The sequence below is a fragment of the Sorex fumeus genome, unplaced genomic scaffold (assembly GCF_029834395.1).
Source record: "Sorex fumeus unplaced genomic scaffold, SorFum_2.1 ptg000010l, whole genome shotgun sequence".
Lineage (NCBI taxonomy): Eukaryota > Metazoa > Chordata > Mammalia > Eulipotyphla > Soricidae > Sorex > Sorex fumeus.
The window spans coordinates 33,045,089-33,063,951 of NW_026606067.1; the positions used below are offsets into that span (position 1 = coordinate 33,045,089).

The window sequence follows — 18,863 nt, forward strand, 5'->3', positions numbered from 1 at the left end:
CTTAGTTCTAAATACTTTCATTAAATATACATTCAAATTCTCTAATTTTCTCTTTAGCTTACTCAGTTATTGACTATTCCAACATATATTTTAATCTTGATTTTTATAATATCCATAATTTACAGGCGGTCTTTTTGAAATGTGCCTTGTTGTCTACTTATTTTCAGTTTCAAGGTTGTTTTTAAACATTTAAGCATAGTTCTTTTCTCTGAATATCCTAAAGCTCCTAAGGTTCTAATCTTTCTCTTTCTTATGTCCTTACACATTCAGATAAACGTTTTCCTCATATTTTCAAATTTTAGATTGTGAGTTTATTTTCAGATGGACTTTATCAGTGAGAATCATGCTTCAAGTAATTTTAATTCTTAAAATTTAACAAATTAAGAAATTTTTAAAAATTAATATTTAATTTTAATTATTAAAATAACTCCGGAAGTCATATTTTCCAGAGTTATTTTACATTTGCCCTTGTCAGATACCACAGAGATATCATTATTTCTAAAATATGCTTGCCAGCCTGGGGTTTCCCAACCTGATGTAATTTGAGTAATATTAGGCCTGTTGAGAAGTATTATAAGGAGAGAGATTTCTTTTCTTTTTAATATGGAGGTCAAGTGGCATGTAAGCTTCCTTTTATCTGCTTTCTTACTGAATTGGTGTTTTTCTAGACCATTTTCAGTGATTGAATTCTTTGGGACCCAACTTTCAGCAGGGATAAAGTTCTAATTTCCCAACTCCTATTGGACCAGAACTTTAATGTCCTGATTCCATGAAGATTTTGAAACTTAAGCCCTGAATTTTCAAAAGTATTAGCTTATGGACAGCCAGAATTTTTATTTCTGCTGTGTGCAGTCCCAAGTATTTCAACAACTTTTATGAGTCATTAAGCAGAATGCTTCAATCAGTTGGGGAAGGAGAGATTGTTTAGTCCATAAAAATACTGGGATTTCTGGACTGGAAAATACCTGTTAAGGTTTGATATTAAGGAATTTAATCATAATATTTTTCCTTTCCTTTTACTTTACTAAAAGAAATATCTGTGTCCCAGTGAAAATGCAGAAGTAAATATGATTTAAAAGTACAATCAATAAGACAACCCTTTGACTTCTAGGTCCATCTAAAATCTTTCTTGGTGGCTGGAGCGATAGCATGGCAGGTAGGGTGTTTCCCTTACACGCAGCCAACCCGGGTTCAATTCCCAGCATCCCATATGGTCCCCTGAGCATCGCCAGGAGTAATTCCTGAGTGCAGAGCCAGGAGTAACCCCTGTGCATTGCCAGGTGTGACCCAAAAATAAAAATAAAATAAAATAAAATAAAATCTCTTATCATACTTCTTATCTAGTCATCAAAATAATCTACACCTTCAAATGCCATCTCAGATTCAGCCTTCTTTCCAATTCTTCTTTTTTTTTTTTTTTTTGGCTTGGGGCCACATCCAGCAGCGCTCAGGGTTTACTTCTGGATTTTGCATTCAGGTGTCACTCCTGGCAGGGCTTGGGGATATATATGGGATGACAGGGATCAAACCTGGGTCAGCTGCATGCAAGGCAAGTGCCCTATCCACAGCATGGCCTCTCCAGCCCCACAACCTTCTCTCTAATCCTTTCTGTGATAGTAGTAATAGTGCTTACAAAACAGCAATTTATTAAAAGATCACACTATGTATCACACAAATATTTGGGGGTATTTCCAAGCAATACTCAGCAGTCTAAAGACTTCACCAAGTGATCTTCAGCCACCAAGACACAGTTTAGAGTACCAAAGATGTGGTGCTCATGGCTAACAGGGTCATTGCAGCAGTGCTTAGGGGCTACCTGGGCTATACCCAGTGAAGTTCAGGTGGTCACCAGTGAAAGGGATCAAATCCCCATGCCTCACACCTCCCCTTTGAACTATCTCCCTGAACCAATTTCTTTGCTTGAAAACAAACAAACAAAAATAAACTAGGTAATTATAGTCAACAAACAAAAACAAACACTGTTCTTCCCGTTGTTCATCGATTTGCTCGAGCGGGCCCAGTAATGTCTCCATTTTTTTGAGACTTGTTGTTACTGTGTTTGGCATATTGAATACGTCACAGGTAGCTTGCCAGGCTCTGCCCTGCTGGCGAGATGCTCTCAGTAGCTTGCTGGGCTCTCTGAGAATTATAGTCAATATTCATATATAATCAATGTGTGCTTTTGAGCTTTTTCTACTTCCTCTCATTTACTATTAGAGAAAGTTTTAAAAATATAGTTCCATTTTTTAACAATTTCCCCCATCAAAAAGTGGAATCGATGTTCCTTCTCCGTGGCTTTAGGCAAAATTGTGACTACTTCAACCAACAGAGAAAGAGAAAAAGCAATGTTTCATGAATCCCAAGCCGGGGTCATAAAAGCCCATGTAACTTTTTCTTGAGTAAGTTATCTTGGAACATTTTTTCTTAGAATTGGGTGTGTTATCTCAGAATCTAGCAGCCAACCTGTGAGAAGTTCAGTCCACATACAGATATTTCACATGGATTCTTTAACAGTCTCTGCTGTGCCAACCTACAGGTAAAGGTTTTCAGCTGATTCCAATTCCCAGGTCTTTGAACCCCAAACCCCAGGCATTTAAGTCTTGGTCCCAATTTTTGTAACGCAGAGACAACATACCTCTGTTGTATCTGAATTCCTGACCCATATACTATGTGAACACAGTAAAAAATTATTGCTTTACTCCACCATGTTTGGGGTGGATTTTTGTTCAGCAGTAAATATCTCGGTCATTGCCTTCACCTTGCAATAAGAAGGTGAAAGTGAAAAAAATGTGAAAGGTGAGGCATGTGAAAAGGGACGAAATGCTATAGCCTCATCAGTTCTGAATCTTCCAGGTAAAATAAGGATGCTCCTTTCCCTGTTAAATCTCTGGTCTTAGATGGGCTACTCCCATGTCCAGAATCAAAAGTTTATACCAGGTGGATTTCAGTGCCTGAACTTTTTTTTTTTTAATTTTTATTAGTGAGACACATTGAGGTACAGTTGTAGACTTACAAATTTTGTGCTTGGGTTTCAATTAGACAATGATCAAATACCCATCCCTCCACCAGTGCCCATTTTCCACCACCAGTCCCAGTATCCCTTCCCCCCCATACCCCCCACCCTACTCTGCCTCTGTGGCAGGGCATTCCCCTCTGTTCTCTCTCTCCTTTTGGGTGTTGTGATTTGCAAAAGAGGCATTGTGTGGCAATCATGTTTGGTCTATAGTCTACTTTCAGCGTGCTTCTCCCAACACCCTTTATTTGGTGTTCCCTTCTCTATCTGAGCTCCCTTTTCCCCTAGCATGTGTGGCTGGCCTCCAAGCCATGGAGCAAAATTCCTGGTACTAATCTCGGCCATCCTTGGGTGTTAGTCTCCTATTTCGAACTTATTTTGAATGCTTAGCTCTCAGCTTGCATGTTGAGTCTTCCAGGCAAAATTTTTGTTCTGGTCAGAGAGTGAATACAACAGCTTGGCAGAAAGCAGTGGCATCCTGATTCACTGTTATTCCCCTTTGTTGGGACTAGACTCTTCCTCTGTCAGCATCCATGTTAACTGACAGGCCAGTCTAACCTAATAGCCACGTCCCTCTCCAGAGGCTGAACCTGGTGCTGCCCATGGACTTTGGAGCCCACTGTACACTTATTAAGGACCACTCAAAAACCCAGTCGGGCCCAGGTTATCAGTCAAGCTTTGCTTCAATAGGCTCCATCACTTGGGTTTCCCCACTTTAGTGGAGGACAGCTCTTCCTTCACCCTAGCCCTCCAACCCACAGTAGCTCTTTTTTTTTTTTTTTTTTTTTTTTGCTTTTTGGGTCACACCCACCGATGCACAGGGGTTATTCCTGGCTCATGCACTCAGGAATTACTCCTAGCGGTGCTCAGGGGACCATATGGGATGCTGGGAATCAAACCCGGGTGGGCTGGGCTGTGTGCAAGGCAAACACCCTACCCGCTGTGCTATCACTACAGCCCCCATAGTAGCTCTTCTTTTTTTTTTAATTTTAAAAATTTTTTTATTTACTTTTTTATTAGTGAAACACCATGAGGTACAGTTGTAGACTTATAATTTGTTGTGCTTGGGTTTCAGTTATACAATGATCAAGTACCCATCCCACCACCAGTGCCCTTTCTCCACCCCCACCAATCCCAGTATCCCTCCCACCCCCCATCCCCCATCCCACCCTGCCTCTGTGTCAGGGCACTCTCTTTTGTTCTATCTCTCCTTTTGGGTGCTGTGGTCTGCAGAAGAGACATTAGGTGGCATTCATGTTTGGTCCATAGACTACTTTCAGCAGGCATAGTAGCTCTTCTTAATACGACTTGTTAGCAAATAGCATGACTAGAGTCAGCTTTTATTTTTCTTCTTTTTTGTTTGTTTGTTTTTGTTTTGGGGCCACACCCGGCACTGCTCACAGCTTCCTCCTGGCTTTCTGCTGAAGGATTATTCTTGGCAAGGCTCCAGGGACCATGTGGGACGCCAGAGATCAAACCCAGTTTAGCCATATGCAAGGCAAACACCCTGCCTGCTGTACTATCATTCCAGCTTCCTAGACTAAGCTTCCTAATCGCATTTAGTCTCCCCCAAGACATGCATGGCTTCTAACAGCAGACATACCTGCAAAACACGAAGGTAGAATAAGCAATTGTGAGGCATGGTCACTTGAAGGAAGCTGGGGCTCCCAGCAAGACCAGTGGCAGAGACCCCCAGAACTCCTGGGACAGTGTCTGGCATCCATCACAGGTGTCATGTTGGGAAGTAGACTGGGACAGTTATTGTGTTTGCTAGGTCGGTTCTATGAAGTAGGGCTTCACTTCTGGTTGCTATATGAAGTATCCAAGCCTCCTTCACTGGTTTTCCAGAGGATTTGGAAACTGCATACCATTCTTAAAGAACTTCTATGTTTAAACTTACTAGAGTAGATTATTTTGTACAAAATGTAGAAATCAAAACACCATATTCCAATCTTTTGAGAGTTTTTGATCAGACAGTATTATTGTGGATAAAAAATTTCATTGTTAAAAAGCATATTAGTGTACTTTAAAAATCTTATCTTTGGTTTTCTTTCAATATATGAGAGAAATATATATATGAATATATATATTCAGGGAATATATGAGATATATTTTATGAGATATATTTTACAGTAATACTCATGCATAATTTGTGAATATTAATTTTAGAAATGCTGTAGCACTGTCCTCCCATTGCTCATGGACTTGCTCGAGCGGGCCCAGTAATGTCTCCATTGTGAGACTTGTTGTTACTGTGTTTGGCATATCAAATACATCATAGGTAGCTTGCCAGGCTTTGCCATGTGGGCGAAATACTCTAGGTAGCTTGCCGGGTTCTCCGAAAGGGGCGAAGGAATCAAACCCAGCTCGGCCAGGCCAGCCGCACGCAAGGCAAACACCCTACTGCTGTGCTATCGCTCCAGACATTGCAAAATAATTTTTATTTGTTTTGACTAAAATCCACTGATGCAAATTCAAACTTTTCATCCTTAGAGACCTAATATTATATGGCCTTAGCCATCTAATATGGCGCTTTGTGAAATTTTTGATAGCAGAACTCTTCCTACAAAGAAAGTCATAATGCATAAAACAAACAAATTTTCTTGGTAGGGTCCCTTATCTTCTGATTTCCCGAAGGGATTATAACTATCTGCAGGTCATTGATAGGTTAGACCTCCCTCATTTTATACATTAGGAAATTGAGACCAGAAAGAAAATGACAAAGGCGACTTTTCTCTGATGATGAAATAGAGGCTTTACCTACATTTCCTGAATCTCTTTTTAGCCAAATTTAGTTTTACACCCTTTCATTATTTACCATTATCCATGATTTCACTGAAATGCTAGATTTGAGGGATTTTCTGTTGATGCTTTATAATTTTTGTTCATTTTACAGTGCCAGATATTGAGAGATGTTAACCAGTCTGAGTCCAGGGAGTATCTGAGAAGCTGAAGTGTGAGAGATCCTCTACACCTTCCAAGCAAGGAAAACTATATCTTAAAAGGTTTTATGAGTTCACTGTACATTTTGCTTCTGCTTCTTCTTGCCTGTTGCCTTTGGTCAAAAGAATCTAAACTAGAAGCCTAACCGACACTTTCAGTGGGACAATCACAATCCTGCTGTCATACAAGAGAAATGTAGCATCACCCAGATCTCTAGGCTATTGTTCACATATGTGGATTCTAACCACCAAAAGAATAAATTGTACAGGCTACAAGCAAATATTTCTGAACCTCACTTATATTGATGACAGTGGTAATGAAACTTGTCTTTCCCATGGTGAATACTACCAGTAAGCCAACAGTTAAGAAGGGTTAGTTTTAAAAGTAACCAATGTATTAGCTCTTGTCAACAAGATTCTTTTTGGCAGTAACACATTCTGGAGATTAAGTTAAACCAAATGTTTTTAACAATGGAAATATAGTCATGTTAACAGTCAAGCCTATTGTCTCAGGGAATATTTACTTTAGTTATTTTCAAATAGTGTCTTTTTAGGACACTATTCAACCATTTTCAACTCTTTCTTTCTATTAATATTGAAGCTTTACCATGAATCCTATTGTAGTAGAAAAAAATTAATATATACCAGGCAGTATTGTTAACACAAATACCAACCTGGACCTGAAAGATGGTACAATGACCTAATGAATCAAAAGATCATAAAAAAGTGAGGTTTCTTCCAGGAATTTATTCCAGCATCATTTAATATATGCAAATAAATTAGTGTACACTTTATTAATAAAAAAGAAAGAAAGAATATAATAATATCAATAGTTGGTAAGAAAATATTTGACAACTCTCAGCTCCCATGTACAATTAAAAACTTCCAATAAAATGGAGGTAGGAGGAATATTCTCAGCATAATAAATATTATTTATTGTAAATCCACAGCTAATCATACTCAGTGGAGACAAACTAAGAAAGAGATCTTCCTTCAAATTTGAAAACAAGATAGGATTTTTTTTCTATCATCATTTTTATTTCATTTCATACTAAAAGTCTGACCTAGAATGATTAAACAATAAATAAAAGTAATCTGGATCAGACGTGAAACTATCATTTACAGATCATATGATAATGTATGGAGGAAACCCTCAATATGCTATTAAATAGCTATTAGAAGCAATTATTATGTACAAAAAACCCAGCTAGTTTCAAAATAATATACAAAAATCTGTTACATTTTTATGTGAAAATGATTTAAAACAAGAAGAAAAAAATAATTAAGCAAACAATCTCACTTACAGTCCCAAATATCCAGAAATAAATTTCACAAAGAATATTAAAGACCTATATAGCAAAAGCTTTAAGACTGGAGGGGGAGGGATATAAAGCCAGTAAGGCACTTACACACACTGACCTGGGATTGATCCCCAGAGCCCCATATGGTCCCCCAATCAAGTGCAGGAGTGATCCCTGAGCATAGATCCAGGTGTAACCCTTGAGTATCTCTGGGTTTGGCCTCCCAACAATGAAGAAGAAGCACTATCCTCGCGTTGTTCACTGATTTGCTCAAGCGGGCCCAGTAACATCTCCATTGTGAGACTTGTTGTTATTGTGTTTGGTATAGTGAATACCTCACGGGTAGCTTGCCAGGCTTTGTGGTGCAGGCGAGATACTCTCGGTAGCTTGCCAGACTCTCCGACAGGGGTGGAGGAATCAAATCCAGCTCAGCCAGACTGGCCACACGCAAGGCAAACGCCCTACCGCTGTGCTATCACTCCGGCCCCCCAAACAATAAATAAATAAATAAATAAATCATAGGCAGGAAGTTTCTAGACTTGAGATATACAGGCATCAAAGACCCAAGAAGCCCAAAGGGTCCTAATGAAAATAGATCAAACTAGGAAAACTCCACAACACATATGCTCAAAATGAAAAATCTCAGAAACAGAGACAGAATATTGAAAGCTGCAAGATCATTAAAGCAATTTACATATAATGAGATCCCACAAGATTCACAGCAGATCCATTAAATGAGACTCCATGAGCCATAAAAAGATGGAGAAATATAGTACAAAAACATAGAATTGAACATCTCACCAAGAATACTCTATCAAGCTAGAGTATCACTTAGATTTGAAGGAAAAATACAAAGCTTCAGGGACAGGCAACAGCTTCAGGAATTCATAGCCATGAAACCATTTTTACAAAAACTAGTAAAAGAGTTTCTTCAAAAGACAGGACAAACTTCTCAGCACATGGCATTGAGCATGGAACTCATTCATGGTGCTTATACATACCCTAGTTGAAAGGTATTTATTTTTACACTTGATCACTTGATATCCCACTACTCATCGATTTGCTTGAGCGGCGCCAGTAACATCTCCATTTATCCCTGCCACGTGCTAGTGTAGTCCAATGGCATCTGCTCGCTACAGGAATGCAAATGCAAAGAGCCTCAAACCATTTGTTCAGGGTCTTGATGAAGAAGTCTGACTATCTCGTAGGTGGGTGGTCACGCATTCTTTGACATCACGTGGAATCCAATCTTAACAGCTCTAGTCCAGCGGTCATCTTCAAATTGTATTACATGTCCAGCCCATCTGATTTTCAATGCGTTGGCAAATAAGACAGTGTCCCTGATTCTTAATCGTCGACAAAGGTCAGAACTCCAGATTCCTTCTTTCAGTGAAGCGTGATACTCCAAGCATAGCTCTTTCGATTCCTCTTTTGGTGATCTGAATAGCGTTCTCATTCTGTTTTCGTAGGGCCCAGGTCTCTGAGGCATATGTTAGTGCAGGGTGAATGGTGGAGTCGAAGAGATGTGGCTGGAGCCATAGGTTCTTTGTCCTCTTAGCTATTTCTTTGATGCTCTTGAAGGTGTTCCACACTACTCTCTTCCTCCTGCGCAACTCAGGTGCCAGGTCATCATCATTTTGACTTCTTGACGTAGGTACACATACTACTGCATTCAGAGATGTTCTTTCGGTTGAGAGCAAATGGAACATCAGGAACTAGCCCGTTTCTTATAAACATTGTTTTCGTGAGATTCAGCTGCAGTCTGACCTTTCCACTTTCATGGTCAAATTCGGCCAGCATTTGTGCCACTTGGCTAATGTTTGGTGTTATTAGAACAAAGTCATCAGCAAAGCAGAGGTAGTATAGTTGCCGACTGTCTATCTTCACTCCCATTCCTTCCCATTCCAGTCATCACATGACATTCTCGAGGGTGGCATTGAAGAGTTTCGGTAAATTGGTATCACCCTGCCGAACCCCTCTTTTAACACCAATGATCACTTCCTTGTAGAATGGTGAGATCCCGGTAGTGAATCCGTATCTCATGGAGGATCCCGATGTACTGAGTTTGAACGCCCTGTTTGGCTAGAGCTTCAATGACCGCTTCAGTCTCAAGAGAATCAAAGGCCTTTAAATCAGTGAATGTTAGACAGCGGCATCTTGAACTCCTGAGAAACCTCAATGAGCTTGGTTACTGTATGGATATGGTTGATCGTGCTGAATCCTTTTCAAAACCCAGCTTGCTCGCATGGTTGTCCTTTATCTAGTGTTCTGCCAATCCTATTCAGGATGACTCGAGTGAACAGCTTGTAGATGATGGAAAACAAGCAGATCGGGTGATAGTTGCCAATGTCATGGATGTCTCCCTTCTTGTATAGAAGAATGGCCCTGCTGGTTTTCCACTGGGACGGAACCTTGCATTCAGACAGGTAGCATGTGAAGAGCTGAGCCAGTATATTGATGAGTACTGATAGCAGATTATTCAGGTGTTCTGACCTTGTCTGGGCTGGGTGCTATTTGCTTCTTTATCAATGAAATGGTGTGTTGGATTTTGGAAGGGAGAACATATTCATCCTGAGGAATTTAGTATGTGGGCAGGTGGAAATGGCTATTGAAGAGACCCGAGTAGAAGTCTTGGATAATCTTCTCCATTGTCCTTCTGGAAGATGTGATAGATCCATCAGGATGTCAGAGGGCAGTCATCTTGGTCTTGTAGATGGCGAAGGATTTTCCTGGTTTCTGCTGCATCCCTCTTGGAGAGTCCGGCTTTCTATCAAGAGTATCCCACCTGCACGGCAGAGTCTGGCAAGCTACCCGTGGCATATTCGATATGCCAAAAACAGTAAATACAATGTATCTCATTCCTCTGACCCGAAAGAGCCACCAATACAGCAGTTTTTAAAAGGATGAGCAAGGAGAGGCTGATAAAATCTCAGGGCCAAACTAGGCTGCCAAAACAAAGAAGGACTAAAATGACTGTGATATATGCTTTCAATGCATATACTCTGGCATTGGAAGCATCCATCGAGGACCTGATGTTGCAAGCGTGGAAGATCAAGTACAACATCATTGGTCTGACTGAGACGAGAAGGCATTGATCACATCACACCATTTTCAACACTGTAGAGGGACTATTCCTCAGAACATGCGACAAAAGAGGCGTCGGTGGTGTCACTATCCTTGTAAACATGAACTTGGTCATGAGCATTGATTCATTTGAATGCCTAACAACCTGAATTGGACGATTACACTTGAACAGATGTGGCTCACTGCCGGCAGTTTCTATCTTTGTTGTCTACGCACCAACATCCAACTATGATGAAGGAGAAATTGAGAAGTTCTACATGGAGCTGGAGAAGTTCTATAAAGAAGACCACACCTTCTACAAGATCATTGTGGGTGATTTTAATGCTAAGATAGGACTGAGAAGGTCGCCCGAAGAATTCCACGTTGGGACCCATGGCCTAGAATGAACGAATAGGGTGAGATACTGTCTGAGTTCATCATGTCAACCAAGACCATCCATGGTAACTCACAGTTCCAGAAGGCTGAATCTAAATGTTGTGTATAATATAATGGTATAAAATTGATAAAAAGACAAAACAAATCCTTAAAGAAAAAACAGAGAGAGAGATGGCTGAAAGGGCTGGAATGCATACTGTGCGTCGGGAACCCAAGTTCAATCCCTAGCACTGCCTGTTCCCCTGAGCCCACTAGCCACTGGTGGGTTTGGTCCAAACCAAAGCAAAAACTAAAAACACCAAAATAAATTTGTCCTCAACCATGTCTTCATCTGTATTCAAGGTATTTAAAATTTTTAATATATAATTTGTTATGGCTAGATATAATTTTAAATATAATTTGTATAAAATTGCCAGTGAGATGTTTGCATTTTTATTCATTTTTTTCTTTAAGGTGTATTTTGCACTTATGTGGCACAGTTTAGATAAGGCACATTTAAGAGACCAATCAACAAATGTGGCCACTGATTTTTGTATTAGATATCAAAACTATCAAAGTTCCTTTAATAAAAAAAATTCCAAGAGGGTGTGTAAAATAGAGAACTTTACTGTCTTCCATATTAACAAATAAAATATTGTCATTACCAATCTCCTCTACCTCCTCTTTCATTTTTCATGCCATATTTTTCCTTGCAGTTTTCAGCCCCAAATTTATATATCCAAGGTCTCGGGCTGAGTCATTCTGAGACCCTTTCCAATGATTTCAAACAGTCTTTTTGAGACCTTAGTTCCCCTTTCTTTTGTTATTTACATGCAAATCAATTCACATAATTAAAAGCAAAGTAGGACATTGGTGGTGGAAAATGTACACTGGTGGAGAGATGGGTATTCGATTATTGTATGACTGAAACTCAATCATGAAAGCATTGTAACTATATCTCACAGTAACTCATTAAAATTTTTTTTAAAACAAATAGGAACTATAAAAAGATTACAAGACGTTTCTGTTCTGACAATGTTTTTTATTCACTTGATCACTTGACATCCCTTTATTCATCAATTCGCTTGAGCAGGCGCCAGTAACATCTCCATTCATTCCTGTCACGTGCTAATGTAGCCCAATGGCAAGGAACACGAAGAGCCTCAAATTGATCGTTCAGGGTCTTGACAAAGAAGTCTGACCATCTCATAGGTGGGCGGCCACGTGATCTTTTGACGTCCTGTGGAATCCAGTCGGTAATGGCTCTAGTCCAGTGGGTTTTTTATTTGTTTGTTGATTTTGATTTGTGGAAAATTACTATATAATTTGTATACTGTGTATAATTTGCAATGCAAGAGAAATAGTAACTTTATAATTAGAAAAGGTATAAACTATTCAATGGACAAAGTAAATCAGTTATCAAGAAAACTAACACAAAGTAAATAAATTAAAGAAAATAAAATATTAGCCTCTCAGACCTTATTTCAACTCAAAAGTCACTTTTCTCCCATCCTAAAAGCAGCCACTATCCAATATATCATTTTTTATTATTAAACTCCATTTTATTTCCTTTATGGTACTCGTTCAATTAATAAAGTGACTCTATTATTGCCATCTCAGTAATCACTGTCACTGTCCTCCCATTGTTCATCGATTTGCTCAAGCAGGCCCAGTAACATCTCCATTGTGAGACTTGTTGTTTCTGTGTTTGGCATGTTGAATACATCATGGGTAGTTTGCCAGGCTTTGCCATGCAGGCAAGATACTCTCGGTAGCTTGCCTGGCTCTCCGAGAGAGGTGGAGGAATTGAACCAGGCTTAGCCGGGCCGGCTGCACACAAGGCAAATGCCCTACCATTGTGCTATCACTCCAGCCCATCTCAGTAATAGGCTAGAATAATTTAAAGTATTCCCAAGGATGGGGCTGAAGTGGTAGTACAGCAGGTAGAGTGCTTGCCTTGCATATGGCCAACCAGAACCACATATGATCACTGGAGCCAAGAGTCCTTCCAGGAGTGATCTCTGAGCCCAGAGACAGGAATCCCTAAGCGTTGCTCTGTGGGACCAGAAACAAAATAAAACAAAACAAAAAATGTGTGTATGGGGGGGGGGGAGGGGGATGGGGGCAGAGCAATAGTATAGCAGGTAGGGCACGTGCCTTCTTGCCTTGCATGTAGACAATCCACATTCAATCCCTGTCATCCCATATAGTTCCTGAGCACGACCAGAAGTAATTTCTGTGTGCAGATCCAGGGTTAACCTCTGAGCCTCACTGGGCATGACCCCAAAACAAACAATAATAACAACAAATACATATATTTGTGTCTCATGGGTGAGGCACTTCTCATGTATATGACTGACCCTGATTCAATCCCTACCACTGGACTCACTCCTGAACACAGAGCCAGAAATAGAGTCTGACCTGGACAGTCCCTCCCCGGGTTCCCGACCGCCCAGAAGACTGGCTATCATGCCCACAATTTAATTTGCCTCCGGGTGCCATCTTGCCAGATACACAGCCCTGGCCCAGATACACAGCAGCGAGTCCCAGAAGACACAACTGTGCTGGAGATCTTTCCGGGCTCCCATACCGGGTCAATTTCACCAGGGCACCTCAGATGGAGCAGGTGCAGTCTCCCCGCCTACTCCAGATGGAATCCCGGTGACCAAGAGCTTCCACAGGCAAGGCCCAGGTATGTGGGTTCTAGGACTAAATCTCCAGGTCACATGGTGGCAGAGAACATGAGCTGTCATCCCTGAGTCCCTGCCTGCCCAGAAGACTGGCTTTCATACCCAAAATTTGCCTCCAGGTGCCATCTTAGCACACCAACAGCCCTGGCCCAGAGACTCCCAATTGAATCTCAAAATGGATTAGTGCCATACAGAGATGTCTCTGGAACCCAACCCTTTACAATCTAGAAATTTTCATTTATGATTGCGGTCAAGCTGAGCTCTCATGATATTCAAAATGAGCAGTGGAAAATAAATTATCTAGCGTCTGCCCCTAGCAGGTAGGCTTGAATGGTGGTGGGTAAATTCAAGCAAAACAATGCCAAAAATTAGGGAGAGAGTATTGGGGAAATTGTCTGCCAAATAGGCAAGGTGAGGACTGGGGTGTGAGTGTGTGTGGGGTGGAGGGGGCGGATACTGGGGACATAGGTTATGGAAAATGTGCACTGATGGAGGGAGGTGTGTTCCATCATTGTACGACTGAATCTCAAACATGAAAGTTTTGTAACTCTATCTTACGGTGATACAATAAAATAAAAAAGTAATGTGGAGTTCATGCCCAATTTAATCAGCTTAATCAATGGCTGAACAAATAGTGGTCACTATCACTATCACTCCGTTGTTCATCGATTTGCTCAAGCGGGTGCTAGTAACGTCTCCATTTGTCCCCGTCACGTGCTAGTGTAGTCCAATGGTATATTAGGGGCTCTTTCAGGGTCAGGAGAATGAGGACCATCACTGTTACTATTTTTGGCAAATCAAGTACGTCACGGGTAGCTTGCTAGGCTCTGCCGTGCTGTCGGGATACTCTCGGTAGCTTGCCGTGCTCTCTGAGAGGGATGGAGGCTTTTGGGGCAGCCTCTAATCACCTTTACAGGTGTTCCTAGTCAGGCATATATGTGGGCAAGATACTCTCGGTAGCCTGCCGGGTTCTCTGAGAGTGAGAACTAGACAATAAGAGATCGCACTTCTGGGAGCTTGGTTTTATAGTCTCTGGATCTTGGCCATTGATGGGGTTACACAGCAGTTGGTGGGTGTAACTGTCTAGCTACTGGAAGGTGGGGGATCTGAGTGGAGGAGGCCCAGTCCCAATACGAGCAGGTTTGGGGATCTCAGCCCCGGGTCCTGCACACCTGGGTTCTTCCACTGGTTCCTTCATGCTTGAGGCTCATCCTAGCATGAGGAGAATGGTCTCAGCATGGCTGTGGCTGGGTCCTGGAGGTCTTCAGCTGCCGGGGCTCTGCTCAGGGTGGAAAGGGAAACTCAATCCACTGCCCTCCAAGGGGTCCCGGTGAGGACAGCCAAGTGCAGGGGCAGGAGACTCTGCATTGTTCTCCTCCAAGAGCTTGGTTTTATAGTCTCTGGATCTTGGCCATTGATGGGGTTACATGGCAGTTGGTGGCTGTAAGTGTCTAGCTACCGGAAGGTGGGGGAGCTGGGTGGAGGAGGCCCAATCCTGATCCGAGCAGGCTTGGAGATCTCAGTTCTGGGTCCCGCACACCTGGGTTCCTCTGCCGGTTCCTTCATGCGTGAGGCTCCTACATTATTTAAGAAAAAAGTTTTAATTAAAAAAAGAAATAGACTCTGACTATCAGTGAGTATGGTTACAATGCCCTCCTCCCCAGGTTAAAAGAGAAAATGATCATTTTTTCATTAAATTTTCTTTCAGCAAAGAACATAGCTGATTTCCTCCTTACCACTTGCCCTTTCAGAAACTAATTGGATGATGCCCCTTTTGAATTACTTGAAACCTTTGATGAAGAGTAGAGAGGGAAAAAATAGATGCTTCTGCTATTGCCAACAGGAATTAAATAGCACGTGCCCTGTAGGATAAAGCTCTATTTTCTCCTATAGTAATAACTAGATGATTTGGGGGTGTTGTTTTATTGTTTTCATTCATAAATTCTAAAATCTGTTCAGCCAACAGTAATTACTGCTTATTATGGTAATCATCGCCATCAGACTGATTGGTCCCCTGGGCAGAATCAGAGCCTAAAGAAATGGATTTTATTTAGGATGATGAAGAATTTTACCTGAAGCCAAGACAATCCCTCAGGGCACCAAATTTGATGATTGATACTGGCAACTGTTAATGCATTAAATTCCTAAGACTTAAGTATTATTTTAAATGTTTTCTGAATGAAACCATACTCAGAGGAATCTGAAATTTCAGTTTCATTTTCAAGAGTCATTATAGGCCCCATATATGAAATAGAAACAAGACAAATGTATATAAATGTTTAGAAGTTTATTAAGCAAGGAAGGTAATATTAACAGAGAAATAGACATCAATCTCTGCTTCCTGATTTGAGGGTCTCTTTAAAATAAGACATGGGAACTGAAAGAGAAAAGGGACTAACAACCCAGTACCAAAAGTAAACATCAATCTATGGAGAGAGGGTGCTGAACACAAAAGGCTTACAAAACTTCAGCTTTATAACTGCACTTGCTGAGTTGAAAATAGTTTTGAGTCTAAAAAAAAAAAAATAGTTTCAATTCTTTTAGAGCCCAACACAGCATCAACGAGAGCAACAATTCCTGAGGAGAACTGCACCCAACAGGGATGTGTCTCAGCTCTGCCCCAACAGGTTCACAGTCTTAGTCCCCTCCTATTAGGTCACATCCTCAGTCACCCCAAGCAGGGTCACTACCGTGGCTCTTCTCAGTCAGTAGGAGACTGAGAACCAATAGTACCAAGCACAGATAGTCTGTGACCATTGCTAGGTTCCAGCAGAGAGCTGTTGCTCCCAAAATCTACAGCTGGTAATTGCTGTTCCGGAAATCACAGCAGGGAGAAGACACCCTGAAGGGAGAGCCCTGCCCACCAGCCATGTTTCACACAGTAGATAGTCAAACTGGTACTGTCAGACAGTAAAAGATCCCCTAGTGTCTACAAATATCAGTTCAGCTTGCTGAACATCTGTTATCAGGTACACACCACAATCCTCTGTCATTTTCTCATTCAGTTGAACTGTGAAGCCAATCAGCTGCTGGATGTCAGCAACTACATATCCCGGGCCAGAACGCAGGCCAGCTATGCCTTGGTGCTATAGTAGCTGTAGAGAACTGGTGACCATAAATCCCCTGTTGTCATTCAGTCTTGCTCAACTCAGAGCTACATACGCCAATTCAACTTGTCATTTAGTTAAATACTCAGAAGGCATCTAATGCAGTCAGAAATCAATAATCATAGGCATCAGGTTGATATTGTAAACAAGAGCATTGGATTACTCTTTACTAAAACTTCAATGGAAAGAAATGAAGGAATGTGGCTTCATCAATGGATGGGGACAGAAGTCTAAGAAAGTTATTGGTTACATCAGAATTTCCTAACCTGCCAGAGGATCGCTTCAAAGCAGTAGTTTTCATTATTTTTCCTGAGCTCAGAGAATCATTAAACAGAGAATAAATAAACTTGAAGAAATACTGATGTAAATAAAGTGAAAGAACTCTTTCAAATAGAAATTAAGGGGCTAAAGAATACAACAGCAGGGCTCAGTAGCAGTATGAAGAAGATAAAATTAAACCACTGAACTCAAAGACAAGGTACAAACATCATCAAAATAAAAAAGTAATTTCAAAGATAGTTTTATACGAGGAAAATTTAAAAGATACATTTGACAACATCAAGAGAAACAACCTCAATCATAGGTGTTCCAGAAGGAGAGGAAAGAAAGCAGAAGAACAGATGGTGGGGAAAAAAAAGGTGATAACTTTCCCAGTCTGAGAAGGGAGACCTAAACACTAATCCAGAAGGCTTAAAAGGCTCTAAGTAAAATAAAAATTAAACAGAACAATACCGAGACACATAAGAAAAAAATGCAAAAACCAGAGACTCTCGATAGCAGAAAAAAAAAAGACAAAGTCTCAAATATAAGGGAGATCCCATAAGATATACATCACCTTTCTCAAATGAAACTCTGGATGCAAGAATGGAACGGAATGGACACAGCCTTCGGGGACAGTTCCTCGGTTTCCTGCTCCAACAGTGCTTGGATGGAACCAGTGCTCGTTCCCCCTGCTGTCCCCGCAGGTTGCTGGCAGCCTGTCCTGCACCACCGCCACCGCCACCGCCCGCCTTGTCCCATCTCAGCCGCCGCAGGACCACCGCATCCACTCGCAGGTGCGCCAGAACTGCCACCCGGACTGGACTCAGAGGCCGCCACCAACAGCCAGACCGACCTGAAGCTCTACGCCTCCTTACGTCTACCTGTCCGTGGCTTATTATTTTGACCCCGACGAGGTGGCTTTGAAGAACTTTGCCAGATACGTCCTGCACCAATCTCACGAGGAGAGAGAGAGCCTGAAGCTGCAGAACCAGCGCAGTGGCCGGATTGTCCTTCAGGATGTCAAGGAACCAGATGGTGACGGCTGGGAGAATGGCCTGCACGCGAGGGAGTGCACGTTGCACCTGGAGAAGAGCGTGCATCAGTCACCGATGGACCTGCACAAACTGGCCACGGATAAAAATGGCCCCCCACCTGTGTGACGTCCTGGAGACTCACTACCTGGATGAGCAGGTGAAGGCCATCAAAGAACCGGGTGACCGCATGACCAACCTGCTCAAGACGGGCCTCCCGAGTCTGGCATGGCAGCTTATCTCTTTGACAAGCACACACTGGGTCACAGTGACAAGGAGAGCTAAGCCTTAACTAAGCTGGCTTCCCAGGGCAGCAGGTGACCTCCGGGCCACCGGGCAGTACATGCATGTTGGGGTTACCCTGACCTTTTCTACAAGTTCCAAAGCATCTATTCCAGTCTTATGATTTGTGTTGGTCCTTCAAATAAAGTAATTTGGTTACCATCCCCCCAAAAAATAGAATGGAACAGAATGATAGAAATTTAATGTACTGAATATAAAAAATCCTTCAACCAAGAATATTCTGCCCTGCAAAATGATCACTCAGATTTGAGAAAATAGTAAAAAACCTACTCAAAAAACAGCTGAAGACACTTATTATAGCTAAACCGCTCTTTCAAGGATATGTAATGACCTCATATATTAAGAAAGTTGGCAAAAATGTTCACTCAGCTCAATAATTGTCTATCGGTGATTTTGGACTATCCTATCAAAAGATACAGAGTGACTCGCTGGATCAGGAAACAAAAATCCAAAGCTGCTACTTATGAAACATATTTGACCTCTCTCAAAGGATGTGCACAACCCCATTAAGCTATATTTTGGCCCAAAAAGTATAATAATAAACCAATCAATCTGGAGTTTCCAGATCAGCTGTAAGTAACAAAATCTATTAATACTCCTCCCACATCTCTACGATTCTTTGAGGGAAAGGTGCTTTCACCTTTATTCTCACTTCGAAGGAAGTACACTTAACCTGTCGTAATCTTCAGTTTTGTTGACAACTTTGTTGAGTTTCATTTATCTATATAAACCCTCCAACTTATGAAAATTCATGCAGAGTCTTTCTGCTTGCCTGAC

The 18,863-nt window shown here is 41.4% G+C and overlaps 1 pseudogene; it reads left to right on the top strand.

Moving 5' to 3' along the window:
- Window positions 1-11,036: 11,036 nt before the first annotated feature.
- LOC130019976 (ferritin heavy chain-like) lies at window positions 11,037-18,162 on the top strand (annotated as a pseudogene).
- The last annotated feature ends 701 nt before the right edge of the window (window positions 18,163-18,863 follow it).